The 25,484-nt window shown below is 41.0% G+C and overlaps 1 protein-coding gene across 3 annotated transcripts in view; it reads right to left on the bottom strand.

Moving 5' to 3' along the window:
- LOC131443472 (kelch-like protein 29) overlaps window positions 1-25,484 on the bottom strand; it is a 216,362-nt gene that overhangs the window by 116,580 nt on the left and 74,298 nt on the right. The gene's annotated exons all lie outside the window — the stretch shown is intronic.

Genomic DNA, 25,484 nt, shown 5'->3' on the forward strand with positions numbered 1-25,484 from the left:
CCAGCCTCCTGAGTTAATAGAAAAGACCTGGTCACCAGGCCACTCCTGCGTCCTGCTGCCTGATCCCTGCATCCTTCAATTCCATTATCCTCCCTGACCCGGCATCCACTTCATCAAGCATGCCATCATGCATTCCAACAACTGTGCCACCTAAGCTGTGTGAGCCGACGGCAACAACAACAACAACAACAACAACAAAAATGCAATCCGAACAATTGAAATTGCAATGAATTCATGCGCAGCTTTACATATCCAATCAAGGCCAGTTGTGGGTAAATCTTGATGCCCATTCTAATTGCTGATGGATTCGTCCCAGCTTTACAGGACATTCAACACTTTCTTCGTTCACATTACCAGGCCGGTGTGACTCAAATCCTATTTTTCGAGTTTGAGTTGACTCAGATTTGATTTAGTCAGGGCTGTGTGGACAAAGAAATCAATCACTGAATTGTAAAATCAGATCTGTGTCACTTCAGTATGCGGTCCTAGATGAGATATACATCTGATATGTGGCTGTGAAACATGCCTACACTCGTGCACGGAGGTTTGTTATCTTCGACCTGCTGAAAATCAAACAAAAGTTCAGGAGAGTGACGTCCTCTAGAGCTAAATCACAGTTTGGTGCAAAAGCGTGATCAAATCCAAATTTCCCATACGGGGATCAACAAAGGTAAATTTTATCTTACATATCTCATGCTTCAATACCGAGTCGTCTCATATCTATTTCTGTTGTTGTTGATAACACATGTGAAAGGGTATCAGAGTGCACATTCAGACACAACCATCTAATCTAATCTGTTATGAATCAAAAAAGAAAAACTTCACAATAGCAGACAAGTTTACTAAATGTCACTTTCTTGATAAATCCATAGTAAAAGTTGTCTGGCAGTTTCCGCTTCAGGAAGAAGAAATCAAAAAAAACATCTCAAGGCAAAGTAGAAAACAGGGTGATGGAGTGAAAAGGCAACACTGGGTTTAGAGGGAGACAGGCTGTCAGGTCTTTCTGTCCAGCTCAACCTGTTGACTTCAGACAAGAGAAAAATGCAATGGTTTACTCAGAGAATGCCCTAAGCGCTCAATTCCATCTGAGAGCCCAGGAGATTTAGTGAGGGAGAATTCACAGAATTTTCAAGGTGAGGAGTTGCATTCTATCGCCCACTATTTGTTTTAATGAGCATTTTTCCTTCTCCACTGTGTGCTTTGGTGAAGTCCTCTCCAGCCCTACCTTCTCATTTATACAGTCTCCTCATTAACTGACAGCATTAACTCTCATGCTCTCCTTTACCTCTTCACTTTTGCCTCATAAGAGCTTCTCATTAATACGCCAACCCATTTACCAAAAAGGGGAAAAACTATAAATCTACTCTGCTGAATAGGAATCTGTCAGTTTTCATACACAAGGAGAGTAAAAAGAAGAAGAGAAAAGGTTCTCAGACGGCGCCATCACATTGACAGCAAATCAGCTAAGCTCAGAAACAATCCTGACTTAGAAATGATCAAGGTTAGATAAAAAAAATATATATATACACACACACACAGACACATACACACCGGAAAGTCAGGGGGCTGTGCAAACAGCAGGTAAAAATGCGCACACGCAGAAGGCAGGAGATATCAGACAGGATGTTTATTAAGATGGCAGACTTGCTGCAGGCAGGCAGGCAGGCAGGCAGGAAGGTACTGTAGGTTCTGGGACAGTGCCTGCCATTTTCTCTCTATTTTATTTGCTCTCCCTATTTTCCAGTCCCCTCCTCCCCAGCCGCCCATTATCACCGGGCAGCAGATGGTTTCCTCTGACTCGACAAAAACCATGCTGGAGCCAAATAGATAACTTTTGAGTCGTGCCAAGGCATTTTGTGTATGTCGTCAAGCTGGCATGAGGAGAGGGTGGTGGTGGTTGTACAGTAGGCAACTTCCGTACATATGGACCGTCAAGTGTGGAATGTGGTGCCTACACTTAGACACGTGCAAATGTGCAATCATATACATGCCTAGCTGAATGGATATGATTATTGCTGTGTACACATTTGTCCATTCAGGTGACTAAGATCCCAACTGTGGATATGAGAGATGTTCTCAACCAGGTAGGACCGAGCCATATGGACAAAAAGGACAAAAAGGTGAAAATCCGAGTGAAAAAGGTTTCAGGTCAGTCGATACCAATAATTATCGCAATAAAAGGACCGCTAAGATAAGGTTTTTCTCCTGAAGTAGTTGTGTGTTGTGTCTAAGTGTGTTTGCACAGTGCACATGGCTAGTGAAACTCTTTTATTGACATTAAAGAAAATCACACTGCTTGATTATAATTACTGTGAAAAGATTTTTAGTCTATAATAAGCAAGTAAGATAAGCAACACAAAAAACAGGAAATCCGCCCACGGATGTAAAACAAAACATGTTGGCCTTTTCACAATGAGAAAATATCATCTTCATATATTTAGTTGGTTAAGAGTAGATAATAAAAACATTTTCATCAATTAACTATGAGCACGGAAATATCTACAAGCGGTGTCGCTTCAAATTCAGCAGGAAGTGCCGTTCTATTCACTGTGGAAAATAAAAACGGATTTTTTTTTCTTCTTCTCCTCCTATACAATCCCACATGTAGATGCACACGAGCGCTCAAATGCACACACAGCAAAGATATAGAGACTCATTCTCTCTCCTCAAACCTCTGGATGTTGCAGATAATGTCAGAATCAGTGTATTAAGAAGAGGAGGATAAGATCAAGATGCATCAAAATCTCTCTCTCTCTGTATGTACGTGTAGACAGTATACAGTATATATATATATGTATATATACACATGTACAAATATATAGTAATCTTCCTCGGCCGAGGCAGCAGTCTGAACCTGGCTTGTGAATCAGCTATTTTCTCGGACATGCCGAGCACCAACTGTCACTATGTAGACTCTGCCGTCCTTCAATAGCAAGCAGCGTTATTGTGCCTACCACCATGTCATGCCACTGGCCGCCATCTGCTGTGGGTACGTGTAGGAGGGGCCTCATGGCGATATCAAAGGTCGTGGGCTTTGGTAGTTTTCGAGTCATCCGCAGAATAAACAGAAAGTATTTGCACATGGCTTTGTGTTTGCCTTCGCGTTTTGTTCGAGCCAGCCCTTGCCTGCTGGTTATTGCACTAGTTGGATCCTAAAATAACACACGGTAGGAAAACTACCAGAAAACTACCACCATGAACATTGTGCACAGGCTCAGCTCTCCGCACCTACAGTGCTTCTGACATGAGCTAATATACCTAAACCTGAACATATATGCTCCCCTCTGGTTAAGAGATGGCTTTCCTTTCCCCAGAGAAATTACTTTATTGCGCGAGTCGAGAAGAAATAGAAAGAAGGGAGGCAAAAAATACAGAGAGGGAGAGATGAGCATGTCTATAACACCCAGGTCCCATTGCGGTAAACAATGTTACAGCACACACTGATCAAATCAACTAACTGCCGTGAGATTTAATAACAGGACTGAGTGAAGAAGAAGGTGCTGGAGTAAGAGAAAAGCAATGTTTTGAGAGAGTGGGAATAAAAGAAAAGGTGGGAAAGAGAGGAGGTTTGAGGGAGAGCTGGGACGTTAAATGGTGAACGGTGCTCTCACACACACACACACACACAATGCAGGTCACTAACAATAGAAAGGCTAATCTTGTGAAATGTCATTAATATGACTACCTGACACAATGTCAGTGCAGGCCAGTGCTATGATTATGTTCTACCTTTTCTGGTCCGGTGTTCTGACGGCAAAGCTCTTTAAACACATGAGGGAAATAGCAGACTACAGATGAGGAGAAGCTTTGGTGTTGTGTCATATCCCTCTGCCTGATATGGTAATCAGAAAAATCTGTTAATGTGCAGTTGTTTTCCCTGATAATTTTATGCACTAATTTATTCTGGACCAAGAGCTTTCCTGGTGATGTGTTTGGAGATGCCATTATGGTTTCATTTAAATGCATCCCAGGAAATACACCTCTCCCCCCCACACCGTCTGCCGGCTATCTCTGGGGAGATACATGTAGGTACACAAATTTAATCATAATCAAAATTTCAATATCAGAAGTCCCTGCCATGCCATGCTATGCTATAGGGCGCACACCCGTACAACAATAATATCTCACTGCAATTGCACACCATGAACAAATAATAATAAAAAAAAAAAGTATGTGCAGGCAAGGAAATGAAATGCAACTCAGACAGAATGGCTTTTTCTTCCCTTTGGCCAGGCATGGGCAGATACAGTGAATTTGGCTGAAATGTGGAGGGTGATGGAAATAATGGCTTTCCTCGGTGAAAAGTAACAGAAAGAATGTCAGGGACGGAAGGAGAGAAATATTGAGAGGCAACGTATGACACAGCCATCCATCACATATCCTTGTATCATTGTCTCTGACAGATCATTTTCAGCTTTTCCAAAACAGAAAAAAAATCCCGTTTCCTCCTCTTGCTTCGTCCAAAAGCCCCAACCAAGTGTGGTCTGTAAGTGTCCAGGATCGTCAGGGCGTACACAAAAGCGCACAACTCATTTTCTTTCGGACATTATTCACTTACTGCATAGAGGTATCTCCTTTCCATGCCAACACGCTGACACCTAAATGTGAAGTGGATTTGTTCTGGACTTCCATCATAATGGTGCTGAACGCCGGGGCCGAAACACGGAGCCGCTGTGTCTAATCTTTTAGAACGGAACATAGCGGAGCATCTCACGGGTAAACAAAGAGGCTACGCTGCCATTTTTGGCAGCCATCTTAAAATGGTGCAGTGTACCGAAGCGTCGAAAAGTGTAGTCGGAGGAAGGCGCGTCTTCAGTGTGATGGCTGCGCCGAGGAGAGACGGAGAGGAATTCCAAGTAATATTTAACATTTTGAAATTAGAAACGAGATCTCCAAGATTTAAAACATGAAAAAAGCAGATCTTAGGAGTTTCAAATTAGATTAGATAAATGTCTGTATTGGACAAAGAAAATCATACCGGTTTATTTTGGCTGAAAACGCGATATACCTCATACACCCCGTGCCCCACATTCAAGCAAGATGCTTTTACTTTACTTTTACTGACTTTCACGGTTAACCTAGCCATGCTTGTTAATTGCGCCTTTGATCACCAGCTGAATGACTTTTAATGAGTCTGTAGATGTGTCTGTTGTCGGTGTGTGTGTGTGTGTGTGTGTGTGTGTGTGTGTGAGAGAGAGTGAGTGACGGGGAGAGAAAAAGAGTGCGGCTGAGAGATTCAAAGCTCCACCACTCGCTTTAGCATCAAATGAGATTTTAGCAATCAGTCGCATGTTTATGTTAATATTGTGGTTGTGGCGACTCATTATAAATTAAAGATGATTGTTTAGTGTAAAAATAATTAATCCTGGCGACGCCACTTCCACTCGGGGCTGTCAGAGTGCGGCTCTGCTCTCGTCTCGTCTCGTCTCGTCTGAAGAGATGCAAACATAAGCACGGCTTTACAGTGATTCCATTCCAAGACAGGGAATTGTTGTGAATCCGGCGGTATTGTGTAATTCTATACCACATAAGAAAATACACTGGTATGATTTAGAAATTCATTACACTGCCCAGCCCTATAGGCATTTACATACAGTAAAATAATGTATCCCTGCTGAATCTCTTTAAAAATTCTGATTGACTCCAACAAGAAAACGAAAATTCCATAACTCGCTCTGATTGAAATAATACTCTGATTATGTTCTGTATTTTTTGCACAACCATTTTTCTTAAAGACACATAGTGTAAAACCTGTAATCATCATTTTCAAAGCAATCTCTCTTCATATAAAACAAGTCTCAGCCATCACTGTAGACTGACCTGGCAGTTTGTGCACTGACAATTAAAAATCCAAACAAATCCCAAATCCTTCCAGACACCAACGCTTATCACTGACCCCCAGCAACACAATAGACAAACACAATAAAAGCCCAGAACACAAGTGCCTGGCGGGTATATGCGCTATTGATACAGGAAGGGCTGCGGATACAGACTCCATAATTTCAAGCCCCAGGCCAAACAAGTGAAGGGGAACAGACTTCACATTCGCTGAAATTCTAGCTAAGACACTGCGAAGGCACGGCAATCTCCTGCCTCAGCGTACACGTTCTATGGAGAGCAAGCGTGACTGCAGGGGTGAGGCCGACAAGCTTCAGTGGAAAAGAAGGACTGGGAACCACGCCTAATATCCCACGAGGCTGCAGGGCTTGCCCTCCAAACAGTACCTCAGCGCCCTTCTTTCTGTGTATTTTCCCTTTTCTTACAGATAGTGCAAGTGAACTGAGACAGCATGACGTTTTCTTACAAAGGGCGACTATTGCTTCGACATGTGAGCCGTGGAGGTTTCATCATGTCATGGTAACACCTCCCAGTAGAGCGTGTCAGGGACCACATTGCCCCAAACCGGCACTGGCCGGGACCGTAGGAGTCATAGTTCTCCAAGCAGGTCATGAACCTGCCTGATATGGGGTGAGTGTTTGGGGAACAAAATATCTTCAGCCTGTCACAGCATCAGCTTCAGAGACGCACAGACAACTGTGTGGCTCTTGTCTGTGGTTGACATTGAGGTAAAAACGATTTTTGGAAATGGTCTATATTTATATAGCGCTTTTCTAGTCGTTTCTAGACCACTCAAAGCTGCTTTACGCTACAGTTTTTGCCATTCGCCCATTGTGTGTGGGAGCCTCCAATACATGTGTGACAAAATAAATGAACATTAACTGGGCAAACAGCCATTCAGCACTTAAGGATAAAATGAATTACTATTGATATTGCAATAGGAAAAACAATAGCTACTTTGCCAAGAGTGCAGCACGGGGAGTTTTTGCAAATGCATTTTTATAATACATGCATTCTGAGAGTCAAATAATGGAATGCTTTGGCAGATAGCTCCAAAAATCTGATCACCATATATAATGGGGCAGGGAATGAGAGGAAAGAACGCTGTTGAAGTGGAAGGCTACCTGCAATGCTCCGCACTGGTTGAACTTTGCATTAGAAAAACCTCTAACAAAAGAATACCATTATCCTTCATGTGAATGCACAGCATTGCCTTGACAGAGGAAGGCTTTCTGAATGTTGAGGTCATACTGGAGTGGTCATTAGGCTAACATCCCAGAATATAAGGTAAATATGAAAAGACTTTGCATTGTCAAGTTGCTATTTTAGCAGGAGAATGGTATTGACTGTGTGTCACACACTTATTCCACACTTTGGATGGTAACTGACAAAAGAAGGGTGATGTGAGGGAAGGAAAGACCGGTCCTGAGGGACAAAATCTCGAGTTCAAGACTTTGTGTTTTCGCCTGTAAGAGTGTTGTGTCGGTGTTGTGCAGATCATATCCGTTGTCTTTCCAGTTCAATTCTACTTCAGTGCCGAGTCTCAACAAGAGGGGAAATAACAGCATCTGCGAAGGAGCTGGACTCTAACAGGTCTGATGAGCACAACAGAGTGGTAGAGACCCGTTCTGTGATGTGTTCATACACAGATAGATTATAAATGAGACAGAGCAGACAGGCAGTTGGATGGATGCTTCTATCCCATGGAGCCTCCTATTGACTTTCACCGGGTATTGAGAGATCTGGCAGACAAAGAGCCAGCCTTTGGTCAATAGGCATTTCAACTACAGAGCATCCAGGTTTCTGCCTGACACTCGGTCTGATCTGACAAAATACCCTTTTATGAACACTGAAGTAGCTTGTTTTTTTCTTTTTCTTTTCTTTTTAAATAAATCAAGCCTTTTTGTTTTATTTAATTTCCCAGCAGTATCTATACAATAGAATTGAGTCCACTGAAATGTACATTCTGAAGTGTTTTTACAATAATACACCACAGCACCACCTGGAAAATACTGTTTCAATGTACAAGTGTGAATAATTAAACTGAAAATACCAGCACAGCTAATGGGAGGTAATTGCTGCAAATGTGCCTAATTAATGACATAGTGCTACAACATTATTGCAGCTCAGTGGTCAAATTTAAAACCTTCTCTCATATGAACTGTGGAAATTGAAATGAATATGCCGTGTGGCCACAGCAAGGCTCGCCTTTCATTCAGGAACCTCAGAATAGCAGTATTAAACAATGCAGCCTATTCTGCATCATAACACTGTCAAATTAAAACCACTCATGAATCCACTACGGTATAGCACCAGCGTGCCAACGAGCCTGTTATTCCGTTATTTTTTGCGGCAAAAGGAAGTAAATGTACTTCAGAATGAGAAGGTTAAAAGGCACAAGAAAATGAGCTCAGATGCTAAATGCATGACTTGATGAGAGACACAATGAGTCTGACTGAAACAAGGAGTCCACACGAAGAAATGCACAGACAGCCACATGTGTGACCTGTGGCGGTGTTCCGCCTTTTGAGGTTTCAGTCTTGAGGCTCCAGTCCTGCTTCCCAAGAGTTTGCAGGAAGACTGAAAGGCTGGTTTTATCCCACAGGATGAAGAGGTCAGTGTAGCTCTGTTCTCCTGCAGGCACAGCGGGCAGCCGACACAGTGCACTGCTTGGGGTAAAATATACCCTTTAGAAACATGCTGGGATCATTAAAGATCCAAAAAACCTTAAAGAAAGTGAGAAATAGCCATGAACTACACTGCGGCAGGTGGATAAACAGACCTCTGCTTGAATTACGGGAGGGTTTTCAAAGCAAAAGCCTTTTCTGTCTGTTCAGCTGCCTCTGAATGAGCTTCCATAGATTTGCTCCAATGTTGTTGGTTTTTCAAATGCAAATGCCGTTCTATACAGATGGCAAAAGTAATTTCAAGGCCCATATCATGTGTCGAAAGTTACAATTGACAAGTAGAATTAGGATGTTTTTGAGGATTTGTTGGTGTCTTTATTCCTGGTTTGCCCAAAGAATTTGGTAAAATAAAATACATTTAAAAAAAAAAAAACAGACAAAGCAGCTGCATAAAAATATTCAGGAATCTACATATCAAATTCCATTCCAAGACATGTAATCGTGGTGAATCCGAGACTGTAAAGACCTTTTTTAGAAACAAGGTAATCTATTTTTACCAGCTATAAAACACAGTTTGTGCCGAAAAAGTCAATGTTTCTCTTTCCTAGTTTTATAAACACTGGAAAAGTTCCCTCTTGTCTGTAAGTACATATTTCAAGAGCTAAAACTGAAGCTGTGCGCCTGTCAAAGTTGTGGTTCTTGCACATTCTATATTTCCTGTGTTTTCTATTTTGACACTGTCCAGCTCCCTTCAGTAGACTCATACACTGTAGTTACACCACTGTTATATCACACAAACATTAAACTTGTCAACTTCCTCTAGGCACTTGGCAGCCTTGTTTTCTTCACGATTTAGCCTTGAAACCGGCGAGATTCACAGTTTAGTAGATGTATTACAGGTGTGAGTGAAGTGGGTAAATTTGGAGACTGGAACATAAAATAAATCCCTTTCATGAAAAACCTTTTTATGGCATTAATAAAATAATTGTTATTTCATTATTCAGGTTAGTGATTTTGTTAAGTGATTATGTGAGAGATGAAAATGTGTCTCTGCATAATAGATGCCAACCAACAGCTTTAATCAATTAGATGATTAATCACTTACATGGATGAGTCATGCACTCCTGCAGTCACACATAGATAGATCGATAGATCGATAGATAGATCGATAGATCGATAGATCGATAGATAGATAGATAGATAGATAGATAGATAGATAGATAGTTTTGTCATTTCACATGGTATTACAAGAACACGCAGGTTGAAAAGAAATGACACTAAAAATAAAAACAGCTTTAAGTGACAGTCACGCTTGTGCACATTCAAGGGATTGATATGAGAGAGTGTGTGTGTGTGTGTGTGTGTAGATTGGGAGATGGGCACAGTCCGAGTCTCAGAGTAGTGTAGGTGTGTGAGTGAGTGTACGGCTGAGGAATATGATCAATAAAATGCAAAAGCAGAGCTTATTTGCAGTACTTATATTCCTTGGATACAACAATATGGGACATCTGCATTTGTTTAAGGCTCTGGGGGAAACATATTATGTCACCAATGTGTCTTGAAGCGGCAATAAAAATGGTCTAAGAACTTAAAAAACCTCGGGAGATTAAATCTTTTTTTTCTTTTTTTTTTGGTAGAAGCTGATGCAGCTATTTCTTTGCATCTTTTCAGGGGATTTCACCTGAAGGTTGCTCTTCTTGACCAGGAGGGTGCAAAGCCCCTTTACTGTGTCTGAATGAGGTAATGATGCCACTGGAGGAACGATTTAAAGACACTTTTGTTGTCAGCAGAAGCAGCAACTGTGCTTTACACAGGTTCATATTTCCCTTACACAAGCCTTACACACGGGTTCCCTGTGCACTTGTTGACAGGAGCTTGTAATCTGAAATAGTCTGCAGGGTTGAGCTGTTAAGTCCCTTGCAGGAATAGGATACAGTTATGGTGAGAAGGGGAGGACAAGGAAGAATAAGAGGGAACATCTTCCCTCCAAAGCTTATTGAGCTGTCAGGTTTCAGTCCCTATCAGGGACTATTGATTTCCTGTCATATGTTCGACTGTATGTGCTTTCACATTCGTATTTGACAAGAGCGCTTCAGTTAATGGACCTGCTTTAGCGGTTATGACCACATCAGGAAGCCCATCCACATATTGATCTGTGTTGACGCCAAGCATAGTCCTTTATTTAAATTGATCCATAACAGAGTAGCCAAGTGCTGGTTTCACACTCTGATGTTTAATGGAAACTACCAGACTGCACATTGAGCCAGACATCGTGGAGTCATCACCAACAGCATTGGCGGGCACATGGAGGCAGCTAATAGTGCTAATAATGTTGGGAAACTGACATTAAACTTCTCCTGTTTGAAGTGTATTCTCTGGATGTTGAAGAGCTAAGTTGAAATTACATTTTGGCATTAGCATTTCAGTGACCTTTCCAGTGCTCACTTCAGCTGTCAAAAACCATAGTACTAGGCAGCAACACAGAAATGGATGAATTAAACTCTTGTGGCATTAACTAAACATCATTTTTTTTTTTTTTTCAAAAAAACTTGAAAAATACAGAGAGCACAATCACCTATTGTTTCAAAATGTAACCTGTAAAGTGCATCACATTAATATAAACCTTAAGCGAGAAGACAGTAAATAGGTTGTGTTTTCCTTAGAGACCAAGCCTCATAATGGAGATATACAATGTGCACGCAGAGGACATTGCTTTGGAGAGCAGTCACAATCTCTTGGCCATGCCCAAACATTAGTAAGAGTCATTAGGCTCATTTAAATAAGGCCGTTAAGCCGATAAAATGAGGCTGTATATTTGAGTGCAGGAGCAAAAGAACAAGCATCCCCCCTCCTCACAATTTCTCATTGGTATGCAAACCCTTCTAAGTCAAGTACACCATAACAAAGGATGGAGGAAAGTGCTTGGCGGGGGCATTTCACGAGGGCAAATGTCAGTGGCTCCGGTCATTTCAGCGCGACCTCTGTGTCTGTGACATAAACTTTAATACCAAGAGTAACTCTAACAACAACCTCAACATGATGTTGTACACAGACCTTGACAACATGACTGTTACAATCTTTTAATTAGACCCTTTTTATTTTTGCCTTCCTGAAAGCAGCTGCTTTCATACAACCTGGCATGACTCATCGGGGCGACGGTGGATCAGGGATAGAGCGAGTGACCTTTTTCCATTTCAACCGGAAGGTTGTGGGGCTTGATTCGATTCCCGGCTCCGCTGGTCCACACGCCTATGTGTCCTTGGGAAGGACACTTAACCCCCGTATTGCTCCTGGCGGCTGTGCCGGCAGCATGTGAATGTGTATGGAAGGTGTGTGATAGAAAATGTGCTGCTCATAGATACGTTGTATGAATGTGTGAGTGAATGGGTGAATGCGGGGATGGATTAGGGGCCAGTGGGCCCCTGGGCACAGCCTGGTAAAGGCGCACTTGGGGCCTGGGCCCGGGAGGCCGGTTCAGTAATCCATCAGAACTGTAGTAAAGCGGCTTTGAGTGGTCATTAAGACTTTAAGAAAAGTGCTATATAAATACAGACCATTTACAATTTCACCATATCAGGGGCGGAGAAGGTCGAGTCTTACCTGCAGCAATGACACACACACACACACACACACACACACACACACTAAGCTAAGCTATTCCATACAATGCACTTATTGTATTCTATGCATGTGAATTAAATAGTCATATCTGCAGCACTAAAAGCAACGGCTAATAAGTCGACAAGTATACAGTGGCATAAGTTTGTACCTGCACCCCTCAACAACAAACCCAATTTTTGTGAGCTGAAGCTGTCATGACTGAGCGAGGGGCAATATTGTAACAGTAAACTCTGATATGACATTTCTGTGGTTAAGATTTCAGCTTTATTATGGTAAGACACGTTGTGACACTTTGGTGACTTTTCTCACAGACTCCTCCCTTTTATGGACTTTGTGGCTTTACAACACCACACTATTTCCACCTTGGACGAGACGTAATTCATAGGCAGTAGAAGGTTTCGTCGGGTGCGTGTAAACATTTCCAGGATAAGTTATGGCTGGGCAATAATTCTACAACAATAAATATATTACAATTGAATTTTCTTCAATATTAATGTTTGCACATATTTTTTAGTACATTTGTTCATGCATTCTTGGAAACCACAGAATAGAATAGAATAGAATAGAATAGAATAGAACCCTTTATTCTCATTGTACAAGACAATGAAATTAGTGGTGGGTTCCTCTGATAGTGCTTATTCCAACACAGGGAACAATAAATAATAAAGAAATGACTAATAAATTATAGCAATTATTAGAAGACTTTGTCAGGGAGACCACAACAGTTTTTCACTCAGGAGCAAACCATAATCTTTAAATATCTGACATTTTAGGATTAATATTACTATAATAACTGATTTGAAACATTTCTATTGTAAGTGTTTGCCCCATAGGATAAGTGTATGGAAAGGATAGATGTATAGAGGTAGGGAAGTAAAACAAATCCAGAAAAACATACAAATTAATTAATGCCAAAAGATGAATGATGATGATACAAAGAATTACAGCTAATTCTTCAACATTTACTGTTACTCCTTGACTGTGAGGCGTCTAAAAATAAAAATGTTGTGAGGATTCAAATCCCACTTCACTGCTGATTTAGAATTATGAATCTTTTCCTGCAACGCCTCATTTCCATGTTCACTGAAAGACAGGGGAGGAGCTCCCAAAACAGTAACTGTAAAATATCTCGGCATGAAATGGAATCATTGCTCACCGGTGTGTTTGCACATTGTGAATCATGTAAAATAATAGTTTTTATGTGCATGGGACATTTACACATCACAACACCTCTTTTCCTCATGCAGGTTTCCCCTCTTCTCCCTCACATTTCTGCAGCCCAATTGGAAACCTGGTGTATGGTAAATAGCCCTTAAATTAGGTCCCTGGCCTTCCAGCTTGGTTATCTGTGATGATCTGAACAGTGTGTGCTGCTTGAAAAGACCCATTTTCCCTCTGGCACATCATTTAACATGTCTCATTTACCAGGAAAATATGCAGGTCACACACTGGGAGATTTCTGGTCACATCCTTACCTCGCTCAAATACAAATTTTAAAAGATTTGAATTACAACTATTAAATTTTATCTTCTACTCGTGTTTTCACCCGATAAATATTAATGATTTCTTTTTCTTTGACAACAATACATTTGAAGAAGGTGCCCCACAGCAGTAGAGCAAGAGAGATAGAAAACTACCTTCATAGGTAGTGATAGCTTATCCTAGATCTTTGAGGGGCACCTTAATATAAAATAAAGAACACTGGACACGGCAGCAGACAAATGTTGCCAGGAAGTGAACAATTATTCTGTCCAGCAACAAAGCAACTTCAGAGGTTAAATTACAGATTCAGAGTCAAACAATTGTATGATTTATTGATAATAAAAAAAACCAGCTAAGAACAGACAATCACACAAGCCTGTCAGCTCACAATGTGAAGAGAAAATGGCTCACTTTAAAGACAGTAAGTAAAAAGTAATTTGAAGGAAAAATAACCCCTTTTAAAGAAAAAAAAAAGATATTTTCTGGAGTCAACAAGCCAAAATCCATTTATGCCATGTAAGGTCATGCCCTGTTTACATGTAATGCTTTTATCCCGTCGGCTGAACTGTGCAGGTGTCTGACATTCACTTTTGAAGTATTCAGTGTGCGTTCTTTTCTTCGCTGTTAGCTTTCAGAGCTGATGGATGAGTACACTTGAGAAAGTTCAGTGGACATTTTGCCTTTCACTTGAGTAAAAGTCTGACATGAACTTCGTCATAATAACTCGGATCTTAAAGCACATCGGAGCGCCACAACACTGACTAGACGTTCCATTGTCATGTTTGATAAAATAAACCCACGGAGCAAACCCATAGCCGAATACCTGACCTTCATTTTTCACTTTTAAAAAAAAAACATAAAGCAAAGTTTAATCATAAAAATAGGAAAATATTAAGTTGAAATGTTTCCTTTGAGATTTAATAAATAACTTGTCCTTGTTCTTCATCTACCGTGTTAAAATTCCCGTGTCTTATCAAGTTCGCCGTCCATGTCACGTGACTTCTGTCATAATTTCAGCTACTAAAGGTCACCTAAGAATAAAATTTAACTATGGGTCGTAACACACTGCTTGCATGGACAACCTATAGGATTTTACCCCTCATAAAAGACATGCTTGATTTATTCCTATAGTGTCACTTTCTGTATAGAATTGCAGTTAACGCACTGAAGGCTCGGTGCTACGCGGTGATGAGTTAATCTGACGTTTTGAGACAGTTGATTGAAGTAAAAATAGCACTGACACAATTCAAATAAACTCCTTTTTTTTTTTTTTTTTTTATATTATTATAGCTAATCCCCCCCAAACAAGTAAATGACTTAGTGCAGGTTTTCTTTATTTCATAAGATGCAGTAAAATAGAAGCAGTGGTTTGAAAAGTGTGGTTTCTCCCTGAAACAATGTATAAATTAGCACAAAACTAAAACGTTTAAAAGTATAATAGTCATTACATCGAACACATGGGTAAATGTATTTAGTTACTGTGAGCCAGTACTGTCAAAGCAAGTAATTACTTCCATCGAGTGTCTTAAAATGTACTCTAATTTCTTAATTGTGACTCATTGTGACTCAAACACTATTTGTCCTTGATGGAGGCTGGTGCACAGATTAACTGGAGCTCGGCGATTTGCACTGTGCTAGAAATCTGATACGGAACAGGACATTCTGTCTGTATTCGTCGTGCTGTATTTCTAATTTTCTTCTTTTCTATACTGAGAATCATGAGTTGCTCGCACATGGACCTCTTCTGATAAGGCGGCGTCCTTGCAGATATTTGTGTCAGGCTTGTATTGTGTGGGCTACATCAGCGGCTTTAATTCAGAGGAACTGAGAAGTTTTAAAGGGAAATATTAAAGAGCTCTTATTCATTTTTACCATCTATTTCAACAGTATTCTCGAGAGCGCGACAGACCCACACACTGAAGTGTTTCATTTTCAAAATTTGCAGTAACAAAATGGTAATTTTTCCGATCGTTCATCTTTATTGTGAACTTGAAAAGGCTGGAATAATAAGTCCGTCGATTTTCAGCTGGACCGCTCCAGCCTTTCTGTGAGTTAATGTGATAGCGCTTTGATTGCCCTTCAAATAGAATTAGGAAATATTTGCCAAGATATTTCAAGACTGACTGTCAACAAACAGTCCACTACAGAGCGGAATATGCACTGAGCTCTTCGCACACTCGGTAAAACTCGGCACATTTTTCATTTTGGTCCAAGTGCTTTTTGACATTACATGCTTGTTAAAATATTATTAAGAGTTTGTCAAGCAAGTGAGCAAGCTCTTGAAAGTCAAACTGAAAATGTCCTCTCGAGTAGAGATTTCTTTTCTCCTTTTTTTTTGTCAAATCTGTGAATCATAATGACATTAAGGATTGAGGACATTTGTGTTAATAGACTTAATTTAAAGAAGTTGTATGTAAGAAAATTATTATAATACAATCATAATAGTTTCAGCAAACATATATTAAATTGACATACTGGCTTCACTGACAACAATGGTACAGCCAGTTAATTTAATTTAATTTAAATTAAATGTATTCTGTAATTCTGTTGTGTGGCTCCTTGAACGTCCGCCTTTTGGTTCATGAAGGATTGGTTCCTAACACTAGGGGACAATTCTCACTACTATTATCCATTTGGATTGTAGCACCCATTTTAAACTCTAGTTGCATATCTTGTGTATACCATATTTAAGAAACAGAATCAAAAACCTGTCTGATTGCTTCATTTTGAACACTAGAGCAGTACCCGTTCAATGTGCCTGTTTTTTACGGATATCTCTTGCATTTATTATCCAAACAACGTCACGCGAACCGTTGGACAGTTATGCGATTAACAGGCAGATGTTCCTTGCATTTATAGATAAATGTGCATTATTTGCAGTTCAGTTTTAGACACTGGGTCAATTCACGAGCTATAGTGCTTTTGTGTGAGGATTATGTGGAGCCTCAATGACACGAGGTAATGACATGGTAATCTCAGCCCAAAGTGAGGCGCAAAGGGGTTGTTTTTAGTGTCGGAATTATTCGTAGGTGTGTTTTGGGAGTAACATCAATTAAGCCAATCAGAATTACGCTTGTCATTTCATTTAAAAGTCAGGTGCGTGCGTTAGTGCCTGGCACGTTGCTATTTAAATGGTGAATGCAGGGATCTGGAGATAAGAACGATTCTCTGCTGAGGAGATATATCGGAGCTGAAAATCAAGGCTGCAGGCCCGGCTAATAAGTACGTGGACTCTCCATCAACAACTCCATTATACTGCACAGAATAAAGATTTGCAACCTGCATTTAACAGATGAGGAAGAGGAGGAGGAGGTGGGGAGAATCACTGAAGTGCGTCCCTGTGTGTAACACAAGCAGAGTGTTTGTGGATTGTGAACCCGCCAATGTTTGAGCATCTAATGCTCAGCTTAAATAAGCATGAAAATACTGCGCCATCGGCTTTGGACTAGGTTTTTGTTGGTCAATGCGGTGCAGTTTCTGCTGCCCGAAGAAGGTAATGTGCCAACATTGCGCCTGAACAAACCTCATTTTAAGACCAACACACACTGATGAGCACAAGTGCTTTTGCTACATACACGACCTGGGTGCACGGCGTGAAAAAACGACAACTGCTCCAGTTGGAAACGAGCAATTATTTGTTACCTGTGTAACTTAGGGTTAGCAGGAGGAAGCAAAAGAATATGCAACTCCCCCCGTTAGAGATTCCTTTTACTGAAATGAAATACTATAAAATATTGTTCCTTTTTTGCTATCATAGTTGTTCTGATACTCATTGCAATCAACTAATGACATAATAACAAGGCCGGTCCATAGATCTGCAACATTTAAACAACACTGCAAAAAGAAACAAGCCTCTAATAAATCCTGGCCCTAAAAATAACCGTGTAGTGTCAGTGCTTGGCTCGCATTTGATAATATTTATTGCTTCCTCAGATGCACAGCACTTCCCATAATGCCTCATGATGAAATGGTTCCAATTTCAATCTGACCTTGAGAATGTTCTCTTTGTGCTCTGTTCTGACATACTGCACTTCATCAGGAGACACTCAAGATGTGGTGAGACTGTGCAAACACGCCCTTGAAATCAGCTTCTTAATTGAGATGGAAGCTGGAGAGTTTCCAACAACAAAGACAACCTCGACGCACGCGGGGACAGGCTGCATTGTCGGACAGAGGCATCCTCTTTTTCTGAGCAAAAACGAAAATGTGACCCCAAGTTGGGCTGACATTACGGGCTATAGCTCACAGTAATGGTGCCTGTAATGGATCAAATGAAAGGGGGAATGTCATAATGGAAGGTGGGAGGCAGGCAAGGATACAACAATCATACCTTATGTTTTCATTTGTGTCAAGCCATGACACACACGCTCTCTAAATGACAGACAATGACAGACAGTACCTCCTGGCATGAATGTGGAGAATGACACTCCATCATACAGCTAAAGCGGGAGGAAGAGACGAGCGCATCTTTAAACTAGTCACACAAACACACGAGGCGCGCGCCGCACTCTTCCACTAACGCTGCCGCGATGAGAGCCGGGACACACACGTTGCTTCGTACACCTGTACAGCAATTTAAGTCATAATCACACCAGTATGTAAAGAAGCGCTCCACTCGAGCACCAAGCAATTATGAAGTAATTACTGCATTTAATAAAGCTGTTCGACTGAGAATGACTGATTACAGTAAAATTAGTTTACTTCGACTTTTTTTTTTTGGAAATAACTTTATAGCTGAAGTCAACGCTCAAGTGTGAGAGGACTACAACTGCAAGATAAAACAGGTAATTAATGCCGAATTTAAGTGGATGATACTTAAGAAAGCAGAAATTCAAATTGCACTAATGTAGGAATGTATAAAAACAAGCACTCGTCTGTCAGACGTGCTGCAACATTACCCAAGTAAAGGATTACTTGAAAAAGTACTCTGCCATTACTTACTACAACCAGTACAGTAATCCACCATATTAATCAAATTTAGTAATCATAATCTAATTGCTTTCAATTACTTTTGAATTGCTTTGCTTCTAGACTCAGTAAAATATTATGTTGAACAGACAATTTATTCCATTGCAATTTGCAGACTAATTTGAATAGGGATATTATCCTCCTCTTCAAACATTATCAACGGTTATTTCCCAGAAGTATCTAACCCTGATTACAGTTGCAATATTGCTGGCAGTGCTGTTATTAGAGCAGAATACAAACTGTGTGGCCTTTTGTTTTTCCTCAGATGATGAGCCGCATTTTTGTGCTTTTTTGTAGCTGGAAAGATTTTCAAAATATGTGCGAGGAGATTGGAAGCGACTTTAAGTTGCAGCTAATTTTAGCAGCACGGATTTTGCAGCCTGTACTGAAGAAATTGTTATCACAAAGTATTGGAGAATTGATGCTGAGACAGTGGGCAAGTTTTTCTGATGTAAAACCTTAAACCCAATTAGCTCGCCGTTGCTTTATTCATATATTAAAGTCTTATAACCTCTTTGTCCAGAAAATTAAATACATTGTGTGTTCTTTCACCAATTTATGGGATATTTCACTGTCTTTTTACGGCACCAGGTTGGAATTACTGCAAGGTGCAGTTAAATGCCTCAAGTAAGCAGTCCAGATTAATTCTGGACAACATTTTAAGACGTTATTCATTGCCATGAATGGCACAGCAGCTGCACAGTGATGACCACTGCTGCCTCACAGCACGAAGGTCCTGAGTTTGAACCCACGTGTCAGGATCACTCCAGACATGCAGGTTGTGTGTCTGTGTGAAATATCGACTTGTGACTTCTCGGCCTTGCCAGATGCACACAGTAGTGTTCAGCAGGACACGGTGGTGCAGATTACAAACAGCTGAATGCCATGTAAATATAAGTTGAAAATCAATGAAATATTTGTTGAAGTAAAGTAGTTTGTTGAAGTAAATATCATCTGCCAGAGCAATGCTCTTTTTCCTTTTCAATTTCAAATTCAATGTTGTCGAGTGGTGTACATACATTAGCAAAACAAAATGTTTCCAACACCCTTATTAAATCCACAGAAATGTGTATTTCTATTTAAGGAAATAGACCATTTCATTTCCTCACCTTTTAATGATGTCTTCTGCTCTACCCGTCTCTCCCAGTTAAGTGCATATGCATGGGGAAACCAAACAAGACAATTGACATGATCCCAAAACTGCTTCCTGGTGTCATGACTAAAGGTTTTTGTAATTGCTTTGAGTGAGAGACCCCAAGATATTATATACTAAGCATTAAAATTGTATTTCTACTTAATTTTTATAGTCTACACTGCAATTTTTTACTTTAAAGTTGCCTCATGTCTAAAAAAGAACAAAACAGTCCTAAAGTCCCTCCAAAAATGGGGATTGTAGAAGAGAAAACGGTGCCAATATAGCAACATTAGGCCGTTGCCGTTCATAAATTATTCATGCATTATTCTCATGGACCACTGTAATCTGATGAGTGCGATACCATGTCACTGAAAGTGTTGCTTTCAACTCGGCATGCAACTAAATACCTAAACTGTGGATGATATTGATAAAAAAAAGAAAGGGGCACATGTATAAATCATAACTGCTAAACAGTAGAAAGAGGAAAGAAAAGCATTTACATATAGGGTATACAGTGGTTGTGGTTATGGCAGAAGAGAAGAACACTGCAGTGTGATGATGCGTGGAGCCCCTAATGAGAAACAACGGGCTCCCGGTAATCGGTTAGCCTGAGTTAAGGTCAGACCACAAATGCTGCATGATTGAGTCACCCCCAAAGTCCCTATTAGAATTTGCATTTAAAATATCTATTATTTATGTGTGTATTATTAAAATGGCCGGCCGTGGATCCCCTGAGAACAGGGCACAGGGAAGGCCCACAGCAACTGGCCACAATGCTGGAGACTGACAATCGAATAATGGGCCGAGAGGAATGGAAGACTTATAAAAAAGACTTATAAAAAAAAAAGTTGTCTGGAGTTCATGAAAATCATTGGTCATAATGAGAAACATATTAAACTTAAGGGAAATAATCTAAAATTGAATATTATTATATGAATACTAACTTCAAGTAATATAATGGAAGCTATTTTTTAAGGCAGAGCAAATACGACTTGTCGGTTACTAGGACTATACGACAATAAACAGAATTAAACACGAGCACAGCAGTTGTACTGGAGGATTTGAACCTGCAATAACAGTTTAAGAATGACAAAATAACCCATTTCATTCCTACCATTATTTGTCTGGTTTAGCAGCTATTTGCTCATAAACAGAGGCACAGCACAAATTAAAAATGGTGTTGGTAGAGGGAAAGTGCACCAATCTGCTCCTCCAACTGGTCAATAATCCTGTGCTTAAACCATTTAATTCCAGGTCCATACAGATTTTTCACCAGTGGGAATGTGTTTAGTTGACATTCACTCAAATGACTGCGGAAATGCAAGCAGATTTGTTTCAGCTTCAGCTCCAATCGGCATCAGTGAGAACTTGCAATGTGCCATTTCAAGCACAAAGCATTGACTTGCATTATGTGAGTAAGTATGTTCTGAAAAGTCACAATAAAAAGCTATAGAATCTTCATTTTACCACGGATACTTCATCATTTGGAGGTCATAAGTAATAAGTTACATTTTGGTCCGAATCAAAAGCAAAACTCTGCGTCGACATTCTCCGCACTTCAAGTTGAGTTCTTAAATAAAGACATTGAAGCTAAACAAAACAATGGCCCTGATCTTTCCCAGATATCAGCTCAGGAGGGGAGGAGAGCACAAAGTCAATTGGCTAATGATTTTGTTTCCAAGGATTTTCAAGAAAGCTCTCGTAAGCTTTGCTCATTGTCTCTGTTGTGCACCCAACTGAAAAAACGTACCGAGTCGACCAAAGACATTTCAAAGCAAGAACTGCCAATGTCTATTTAGAGTCAAGTAAAGTGCAAACACTATGATAGTCCACCCGTTTCAAAATAAGAGCGTATATGCTCTGTTTTCAGCTCCAGGTAGCGTCCCTGAAAATGTCCCTGAGTTGTCGACATGGTCAGCATACCAGTAAAACATGAAGCACCCTCAGTGTCCTGCGTGTAACTGAGGCTGAGAGCAGCCGAAGGTGTGAGCCCAAGTGTCGGATGTGCCAGATGCGTCGGAGAGCGGTGTATTGTTTACCTGTGCATCTTAAACACTATTCTGTCTGCGTCCTCAGTGAAATATGACCTCCCTCATGACACAACTGATGCTTTAAAAGCCTGCATTCGCCATCACCTTTCGTATGGTGTTAACCTTAAGGTGGCAGCGCTTTGAATGTCAACCCCTCCACATGTGGACCTTTTTAAATGCCACTGCTTTTTATTCTGCAATTGTGAAACAGGACAGACAAGGGCGGGAGGGAGAGGGCGGGCGAGAAAGACTTTTTTTCCCCCACTAGATGAAAACCAAATGACAGACAATCAGCTCAGCTCAGCAGGGGGTTCATTTAACACTTGAAGAGGAATATCAGGGGAATGATACACTAAGTGTGGGTCTTTGAACGACTACAGAGTGGAGTCTCTCTTTTAATGATGTGCTCAGTTATATGGATAGATGAATGGCAGCCTTGTGCTAGAGAGCACGGCGTCCTCCTTTTGGGTTCAATGAACTGGTCTACTGTAAAAAGTACCGACTAAAATATGCAGCACATGCTTTCGACGGGTTTATGTCACGATCAGTGCGGTATGACCTTAGGATCTATACTGAATAGAGATTGAACATGAATCAAAAGTTTAGTTATGGAAATGACTTTAAAAGTTCTTTATTGAGTACATGTTTTGAGTCCAAATCATTAAACCCCTTTATGTTAAGGTAAAAAAGTAACATTGGTAAATTCATTACTGCGGATTTAGTCATATTTTGCACAAAAAATAATGACTGTTCTGAATAAAATGAGTCACTGATGGATGGATGAGGACACTCTATGCTACAGGAGTGGTTTCCATGAATGTGGGGCTATATTTATTTTGGTAGTTAGTCATACTTAGAGACACGCATTTCAAGTTAGTTCTTTCCCCTTTGACAAAGACCGCTCACCATATGACGAGGACAGAGAAAAGTAAGATGCGGTGGTTGCAGAGATGACAAATGATAATAGCAAATGTAAGGCGACAGCCACTTTAAATTGCCACGGGACCGACACTGACCCCTTGACACACAGAAAATGTGACAACCTTCCACATGGTGCGGAGTGCAATGTGCCTGACAGAAGCCTTGTGCGATTTTCCGTTTGTTGTTCAGCAGCGTTCTCCTTTACATTGTCATGAGATTTGCTGCAAGCATTTCCAGTCTCGGAGAGATGAGGACTCGGAATCAAGCGTCATTTGTGATCCCTCGGTGTCCTGTAACAGCTGTCTCCAGCAACAGAGCATGTGGTTGCCTCTATCCCATATTACATCTCTGCCACTCAGCGCCAACGGATCAGCAATCCAATTTCACACAAGCGCGCTCAGAGGGAGGCTACACTGACGCAGGAATGAGGATCTATGCTTTAACCAGGCGAGCAGTTGTTTGAAGAGGCTGGAGGGGTGGTGGTCTGAAGGAGGGAAGAGTCGCAGAAGAATTAGATAGAAATGGTAAGAGAACTGTGATGGAGGGAGATAAAAATAAAGAGTGATAAAGTGGGTTTCTGTGACTGTTACTTTCATCAGCCGAGCTGCCGCAGAGAGCACAATGAGCTCCAAAATTCCCAAACTATCTCCGAGCAAAGCAACAGCAAGCGCAGCTGACAGACAGAACCACAGACAGAGGCTCTGAGACGAGCCTGAAATTTGTCAACACCGTCCCCGTTTGTGTCGTGACGTCGCATGCGCCACTTTATGCTCAGTCAAAGACCAGCAAGACAATGATCTCTATGTACTGCTGGGAGAGCAGATGTACAGTATTGGATGACAGCGTACTCCTCAGCCCTTTCAATATCACACACTCACATTGCAGAGTCATTGTGACATAAATAGAGAAGGGGGCTTGCATCTCATCTTTCACAAAGCAGAGAGAGTATTGAATCTGATATTCAATGAATGGTTATTAGATTGAGCCATCATGCCGTCAGTTTGGAGCCAGACTCATAAGACAGCTGGCGTGCCGAAGAGGCTGCTTTTAATTTGCACCCGCACACACAAAACACACACACAGCACAAAACGAAAAGGAGAAAAAAAAGAGCAAACTCCTACTGGACCAGCCAGAAACGTGTATGCGGCCCTGTGTAAACCTCAATGTAACCACCACATAGGACTCTAAATGCTTGACTATTTTGGGATACAGTTTTTTAGAACAATAACTTGTCTGTGCTGCCATTTAATTTTCTCCTCGGGGAGTGAAATCCAGGAGAGGCATCTGAAACATTGGCAGCGCGAACGAGTGCTTGGCAAAGTTTGCAGACTTGTGATAGGAAATTCAGGCGGTTGGATAAATTGGTGCTGAGGTCTGCTGCTGGTACAAAAGGTCAGCTGGGAGCCTAGCCATACAGAAAGGCAGACAGAAAGACAGAAAGACAGACAGAGGGGGACCGGGGACAGAGGATAAGAAATGGAGGAAACCTATGAAACATCCTGTCACTGTGAGATTGACAAGACAAAGATAACACTTGTCTCCACCTATTCTTCAACCTGTTGCATTGTTATCATCCCACATCTGCCAACCGTTTCATTTCTGCACGGATTTCTTTTTTAATAAATCAACGGCTGTCAATATTTCCTTGGTACAATAAAAGATGACAATGTCCTGACTGTGGGATGAGGGCTAAATCGGTCCTCACATTTGAGACTCCAATTTTCCACCTGATTTCAAATGCTGATAAGAAAAATGATGTCTGACAGGTCACTTTTTAACGTCCATATTCTCTGACAGTCCGTCAGTGAGTCATGACTGAGCCTGTGTGTCCGTCTCTATCTCTGTCTGTCTGTCTGTCTGTCTGTCTGTCTGTCTGTCTGTCTCCATCTCTGTCCTTGATTAGCAATCACAGCCGCGTCGCGTGGCCTGATTCCGAGTGGAAAGCTTTAATTCTCCCCACATGGTGCCGAGACTTCCAGACCCTGCTGCTGTTGGTCCTGGTAAACACACAATCACTGTTAACACTCAAAAGTTTCCATGTATCATCTTGAGGAAAATCACTGCTTAATCCGCGCCGAGCTCCCTCGAGGTCCACCGTCTCTTAATGACTCTGTTGAAGATGCCCAACAGTGGATTTGTTTGTCCACAAACATTATGATGATGTTTGTGTTTGCAGAGAAAAGATTATAAAGGACTAATGCATGACTAATGGAAAGGAAAACAGCCGCGTAGGAAAATGATGATGCCGAGTTCATAAATTGTCAGAACAAATTTAAATCAGGTGCACGCATCTAACTAGACGCGTTGTGAGTGTATTCCTTGGAAGCATCATTTATAATGTCGTTGCCAGGAATTGAAGTTCTGTTTGCCCAGGAAAAGAAAAAGAAGAAAGAGCCATTTTTATTAGTGGCAAGTCTAATATTTGAAGGCAGCCTTCCGCATACCCAGCGAGGGCTGTCTTTATTCAAACTGACATTTCAAGTGGACAGACAAGGCAGGGAGAGCTGACAGGTTCGTCTCAGCTTGGTGTCAGACAAGCTGACTTTTAGCACTAAAATACTCCCTGACAGATGCATCACTTAACCACTTACAAAGTGTGCAACAGACCTCTGGCCCTGCATATTTAAAATTGTATAAGTCTTCATCAAACACTGGAAGTCAGAGAGAAAAAAGACACTTGACACCTATGAAAAAGCCTTCAGGTTTTACATGATGGCGTGTAGATAATAAATGAAAACTACACTGGTGAAATAAAGTATTTCTCATCAGTCAATTCCGTCTGCTTCCGAGGAATTGTCTTCTGAAAGATGGATTTTTGTGACACTTTTACTGTGAATGTGGATGGCACGCAGCAGGACTGT

The sequence above is a fragment of the Solea solea genome, chromosome 17 (genome assembly GCF_958295425.1).
Source record: "Solea solea chromosome 17, fSolSol10.1, whole genome shotgun sequence".
In the NCBI taxonomy this organism is placed as follows: Eukaryota; Metazoa; Chordata; class Actinopteri; order Pleuronectiformes; family Soleidae; genus Solea; species Solea solea.